The sequence below is a fragment of the Xiphias gladius genome, chromosome 16, assembly GCF_016859285.1.
Source record: "Xiphias gladius isolate SHS-SW01 ecotype Sanya breed wild chromosome 16, ASM1685928v1, whole genome shotgun sequence".
Lineage (NCBI taxonomy): Eukaryota > Metazoa > Chordata > Actinopteri > Istiophoriformes > Xiphiidae > Xiphias > Xiphias gladius.
The window spans coordinates 12,651,624-12,658,870 of record NC_053415.1 but is presented as its reverse complement, the minus strand read 5'-3'; positions in this window follow the sequence as shown (position 1 = coordinate 12,658,870).

Sequence of the window (7,247 nt, the reverse complement as noted above, 5' to 3'; positions counted from 1 at the left end):
TGTCTAATGTATTCGGTAAACATGTTAAGAAGAAGGGGCGCTAATTTATTCACTTGTTTTTTTCTAAAGTTCTATACCCTAAACATCAGGGCCCAGAGTCTAACTGCTTTTCATAGAACTAATAATGGCTGTTATTTCTTCTAACGTAATTGACTTTTCTAGGTCTGTGGCAGTCTCCAAGTGCAAGAGAGGAAAATTTAGTTTGTATAAAAAGCGATGCATATTACTGTGATCAGTTGGGGCCTCCAAAGTAAACAAAGAAGATTAAAGGGTTATAAAGACTTTATTACTGTCCCTAGGATCTGAGACAAGATTATTGGAGCTGTCTTTGATCTGAGGGATCAGTCTAGAGGCTTCATGATGCTTTAATTGATGCACGAGCAGGCAGCTACATTTATCACCATGTTCATAGAAAAGGCTGCGGGTTTTAAGGAGCAAGTCTTCAGCCTTTTTGTAGAGAATAGATTAATTTTGGATTGTAAATTGAGTATTTTTTTTTTTTTTACAAAGCTCTGGGGAGGGATTTGAGGCTAACTGTTTATCTGTTTCCTTAATCAATTCTGTGAGGGTCTGTAATCTCGCCCACATGGTTTTGTTGTAGTGTAAGGTAAATGAGATAATTTCATCCCGAAGGAAAGTCTTTAAGGTCTCCCATGGCAATGAATCAAAAGTTAACTTGGTTTTGTAAGTGCTGAGAAATAAGTCGCTAAAATTTGATATTCTTTTGCAAAAGTCCTCGTCTGCAAACAGTGGGGCGTTGAACTACCAATGGGGGCTGACTTTGGAATATATGGATGTTCATTATTGATTTTTTGGGAACAGTATACAGTATGGTGAAGACAATATTACTCATAGGTCAATTTACTAATAATGTAATGCTTTTAACTGCATAATTAGTAAGTGGATCTTTGAGCATGCTGTAGATTCTCTTCATTCTTCTTGATAAATTGTTAAAAATTTTACCTGGACATCTTGCTGAAATAGAACTCCGAGAGCGCATACCAAAGTGTCACAATCCTCTAAATTTGATTTTACAATAGAATATGCATTCAACCCAGATTTAAATCAAAGTAATAATAAACAAATATGGGATACATTCAGATTTTTTACATTTAAGTAAGTGAAGTAATTAATAAGAAAAATGTGGGTAAAATGCCCTATCTATTAATGTTGTGATTATGTACTGCGTGTTTTTCTCCACTTGCTTAGGTGCATTATAGTGTTAAGACTGCATGTGCAGCAATGCAGTAATCAAAACTTCAAATGCATTTCTGGTTCTGTTTACACAGTTCTTTTTACGTAGAGCAGAGGCGGAGCAGAGGTACAGTAGTAGGAATTGCAGTTGTTGTATGTATGGTGAGGGAATTTATAATGGGGCAACAGTTGTTCAGCTTCATCATATTAGACGGTCTGAGGCTCCAACACACATAGGACAGCAGTTTAGGTGATACTCTAATTCCAAGCAAGAACTCAGAATACATTCAACCGGATTGATGCACTGTTTTTAAAAAGTAGGTTGTTTTTCTTCTGTTTTTCTTTTTCTCTCTTTGATGAGCACTTTTTTCAGACACCACTATGAGATTTTGTTGATTGTATGAAGAGTTTTGAGCATTATGAGAATGCATTTGCTCTTTTGGAACACTGTTTCTCTAAAAGAGGCTTTTTACAGTATTTCTAGCGATGCATCTTAACAATGGAGAAAAAAAAAATAATGACAGTCATCAGCCAAGCTTAATTGCTTCTAATAGTGTCTCCACACATGAAAACATCACTTGCGGTCCATTAGGCACATATTCCTGTTCACATTTGGCTCACAAAGCCAGTGATTTTCCCATCTTTTGGCTCTAAGATTCAGATATGCTCTTTGATATTTCTTCACAGCTCTTTTTTCACGTCCATGAAAGATCCTTTTTATCCCAGGGGAAACCAGATTTCTAAAGCATGTTGTGGGAGGGATGAAACACTGACCAAAAAAGCCCATAGCTGGGCAGGAAAGGGGGGAGGGGGGTTATTGATGTTGCCCTTTTTTTTTTCTCCATAATTTCAAAAGACTGACACTGTGATGCTGTGCAATGAGGACACTATGCATTATTCTACAGTTTCTCATTTGGACGCAATCTCCTGAAAAATATTTGAGATACTTTATTATCTTCCTATTGTTATCTTACTGCTAATATTACTACAAGCCAAAGCTGAACATAGCGGGAAATATTTTTCAGAAACTCTGCCTCAGATGCCTTTGAGCCTTTCCCAACAAGCCTTACATTAAACACATCATTAGTTTAAAAATGCATATGATATTAAAGATCTGCATTCGTTGAAGTGATGCTGGTGTGTAATGTCAAGGTTTATTCATTCCTGTAGGTTGTTGCAATGCAGCTTGTCTTATCAGTATAGCTCTGATGAGGAAATTTAATTGCTGTATTGAAGCATGACAAAGTATACCACATGTAGCAATTCAACTGTCAAAAAGCATAATCATGAAGTACAGTACCTGCTTTCTGTTTAGCCTTTGATAGCCTTTCTAATTAATCACCTCATTTACAGGTGGATGTGCTGCTTTGCCAACCCTTCTATTCCTCATCATGACCAAATGCCAGGAGTACAGTATCTGCAGAGATTAGGTAGCGCCATGATTTTCTGCTGAATTATTTAAGCCATGAAGTGCTGATATCAATGGGTGGGAGTTGCTGTATAGAACCGACTTGCAAAGAGCTGGGAGGTTGCAGAGAGTTCACCGTGAATCTGCTTGCCTCAGTTCTCTTCACACCTTCACTCTCTGAGTATGCCGGCACACACACCTAGCTCTGACAAAACTTAACTCGAAAAAACAACCAAATGGATAGGAATTTATTACCTGAATTTCCAATTTCAGGATTAATATGAGTCACAAGTCTCCAGCAGTTTAAACATTGAACAGTGTAGGACACATAATGCATGTTCACAGTCACTTCCCGCAGATGTTGCTGGCATAGGGAGCATGAGGTCTAGCAGTACTTTTGATGCAGTATTATGCATTTAAAGTTATCGTCTGTTCTCAAGATCATCTTTTAAAACAACGCACCAACCCCTACCAGGTGGGTTTTGACAGTCATTTCAATTCATTTATCATGTTTTCAAGGTTTAATTTCGTCTTTGAATAACCTCAACACTATTCTCCCATCAGAAATAATTATGTTTTTAGTATAAAGTGAGTCAATATTTAAACTAAAGCAGCGTTCGCTGTGGCAAATTTTGCACATTTTAGCTTGAAGGAATCATGAAAAAAAAAGAACCCTTTCAGGAAACTCATCAATATGATTTTCTATCCAATTTTAAAGCTTTTAGTATTTCTAATATTTCTGCTAAAGCAAATGAAATGAGGCACTTTGCAAAGCATAAATGTGTGAAATCCATATCAACTAGTGATTTCAGAAGGGTTGTCTTTCTACTAGTCTGTGTTCCGTGTAATAGAACCATTGTACACATTGCTTTCATCTGCAGAAAATTGACCCAAAAAGGATTTTTGCAGACTTTATAGAATCCTGAACCTTTGAAACTGAGTAAATTGCACGCAGGTAATATGCTTTTAAAGCAGGTCATCTGAAGTATGAATTACACTGGCAGAACACACCATATTCACTCCCTGCAACTTCTGCTAACCCTGAAAATGAAAAGGAGCATTTTGAAGAGCTGCTCTCTTTCTTTTTTTTTTTTAGGGGAGATGAAATTACAGCTATTATAGAGAAGCTAGAAGCATGGATGGTTGGTGAAAATGCTGGGAGAAATTGCAGGAGAGGTAGCCCTAACACCTTTGGGCAGATTCTCCTTTTTGAATGCAGTTCAGGGTCAAAGGCTGCTGAAGCCTGATGCTGCACTCAATGGATGATTCAATATAGAGAAAAACAGACATATAGGCAATTTAGAGGTTCCAGTTTAACCAATCAGCATGTTTTTGGACTGTGGGAGGAACCCCAAAACACACAGACACACACAGCAAGACACTCCAAACAGGAAATCTGGAGCTGAGATTCGCACCCAGGACCTTCTTGCTGTGGGATGACAGGATTAACTACTGAGCCGTCACCATGCCTCCATTTAGGGACTTGCACTCTCTGCAAAAAACACTCAGATCATTACTTTATCTGGGATCTTTCATTATGCTTAAATAGACTTTTACAAGAGTGGAACCAATTGAAAAGATGAAAGACATTATGTACTTCAATTGTCAAGCATGACCATCAATAATAGAAACGAATCTCACTGACATGGTTTTGCAGTTTGTGTTCTCCCCCTGCTGGCTCATTCATGTACTGCCCTTGAGGACTTGCTAAACGGTGGCTACACTGAGCAGAACTAGCTTGACCTTAAAGTGGCCACATTTGAGACATCGGCAGCAATTTAAAAGTCTGAAACCAGGCAACTGTGTATGCACTTTCAACAGTCGCTTTGATGCAGTTACAACTGTAAGTAAGCGTTTCGTGTCTTTCTCAAGGTTATTTCCGCATGACATATGACAGTTACAAGGATGAAACCTACCTTTCACCAGCAGGCATGGGAACGACTGCGCCTCTGTAAACAGTTAAGATGACTGCCAACTGTAATAGATTTTGCCTGTCTGTGTGAAACCATGGTAATACACAGTACGTGAAATCACTAAAGGTGGAGAGTAACTCAGCACATTTATGCAACCATTTTAACTTTAAAGGTGCTATATGTAAGTTTTTGCTATTACTACATGGCAAAAATTTGCTGTAACAGCTGTTTACTTAACAGTCTAGAGGCAAGGTTATGAGTTCAGTATCACACTTCATTTATTTCCTCGCCGAGAGCTGTCTCCGGCGGTGGAAAGCAACGCCAGTGTAAAGGCTTGTTTAGCTTGTATTCCTATCACTTCTTTTCCTCTACTGAAGTTAGCATGCTAACCAGCTGGCCCCCCGACTCATCTCCTAATACCACTTTCAGATAGTGTGTCATTGTAGCGTCCAGTCCGCCCTCAGTCCAACATGAGAGGATGAAGAAGGAGTGCTGCCAAAAGGACGAATTCTGATCTCTTGTCTTGTAAACACAATGATGGCTGAAGGTCTTGGCCAGCAACCATTATCACCACCACCACCTCCTCCCAGACAGAAACCACATTCGGCAACAACATTCAGTGAACTATCAGTCTATCAATTCATCTACCCAACAGTATATAAACTAGTTCCAATACAACCAGCTGTAGCATGAGGCAAATCTGCATATCTTCAGTACATTTTTGTGCTAATATCAAAGTATTTCTACTTAAAGCCTTTGTACTGTCTGAAGGATTTAAAAATTTTCTACTGTGGTGACACCCAGTAGTACGAATACACTTATTCCATCTGTATAATTTGAAAAAGAAAAACTCTTATATAGGCTCATAATGTGTGAATGTGAAACTGCAAAGTAACTAGTAAAACTGTTATCTTATATTATAAAAATCCAGGGACAGGGACTTTGTCAGGGATGGAACGATAAAAGTCCTGGACTCCACTGTTGTCTCTACTGGTGGTCTTGTTGCTTTTACTGAAGTAAAAAATCTGAACTGTGGTACATACTGTAGATGAGCTCTCTTAGTATATAGTATTAAACAATGGACTGGATGTTACCAAATGTACTGGTGATGACAACTGTTATCAACATACATATCCAAACACATAACAGTGTCATAAATAACGTAATTAATTTTTCATTGTACCTAATCTTGTAAACTTGTTCCTGGCCTCGTGATGCACAGCTTCCCTGCTGATGTTCATCTGGATGCAGCAGACGTCTAAAAAGAATGTTCCCAGATTGCCTGCCTCTCTCTTACTGGCTCACTTGCTCACTCAGCAGCTTTTCAGAAATGCACCTCCCCCCTTCACAACAACACACACACACACACACACACACACTTGGGTGCTCTATAAGCAGTGGCAGCACTTTGTGAGCAGGTCAATGGATGTATTGCTGCACTTTTTTAATTGAGCCCCTGATGAGGGACTCCCTGAGCTTGCTGCCTTTGAACGCAGATAAACAGCAGGCCGCATACACTAAAGCATTCCTGCTGATAGTCGCATAGTGTCAAAGACCACTACAATCTGTGTGACCTGATTAAAAGGCATCTCTCAAATTAGGGTACATGCCACTAAAAGTCCAATCCCAAAATATTCCCACATTTCCCCCTGTTGAACATCACTTCCTTGTTTTGTTTGCACTGTTGATGACTGGGAGCAGTTCAAAACGCCATAGCTTTACGTTATCTGGACAATTTTATCGAGTAAAATCTGGCTCAGATATACCATTATATCCTATCCAGATTTGACGGGGTCTAGCCTGTAATCCTGCGTGCTGAAAAATGTCTGTTTGCACAGCTTCTTTAAGTTTGTCAGGATATTTTTTCTAGAGTTTCTTTGTTTGCTTACGTGTTTGTTTCCTCTCTCCTGATTTCCACTGTATAAATTTTTATTTATTTATTTATTTTTGCCTTAATTGTATAAATTGCTGAGAATAAACTTAAAATATGTTTTTTCTTTACCTAATTCCTCACCAGGTTAGAGAACATGAACATACGTCTACAGTAGGTGGTGGTTACTCAAATATTGATTATAAACCTCTTCAGGAAAGTATTGCGTGACAAAAAGGCCTGGATAATTACAGTGACAAGCTGTGCCGCATACTAATGCATCCCAGTGTGAGAGCATAACTGATGCATCTTAATGGTGGGAGTCCTTGATCAGCTGTAGGAAAACTTACAGTGTAGTTATACACTCCACAGTCTGTAGGTGCCTCTCACAACGTTTTCACCAAAGCATGTCTGTACCTGCTTATAAATACTAAAGTTAAATGAAGCATAAATATCCCTTCATCGGGGCCACAGGGTGACCTCGGCAAAGCTACGGCAGAGAGGACACGTGTCTGCCCTTCGTTCGTTAAAAACTGAATAAAATCATAGAGGCATGAAAAGACAGGCAGGTCATCTGTAATAATTTACAGTGTCTGAAAGGGAAAATGTCCTTCAGGAGACGATGAAAAAAAATGGATTGACTGCGAGAACTAAGCTCGTGCTGCAGCATCTGTAGTGCCATCAATTGCAGAGGGCCTCTATGTGCTTTTTTCCCCTAAAAAATATTCCTTTGTAAGAAAGAAAGAAAATGAAGTTCAATTTAAATAAATGTGGGTTAACAAGTTCAATGCAAAAATGTAAAAATTATAGTGGTATCTGGAAGTTATAGGGTATCGCATGAGCCTCTCCAGGAGTTACAGGT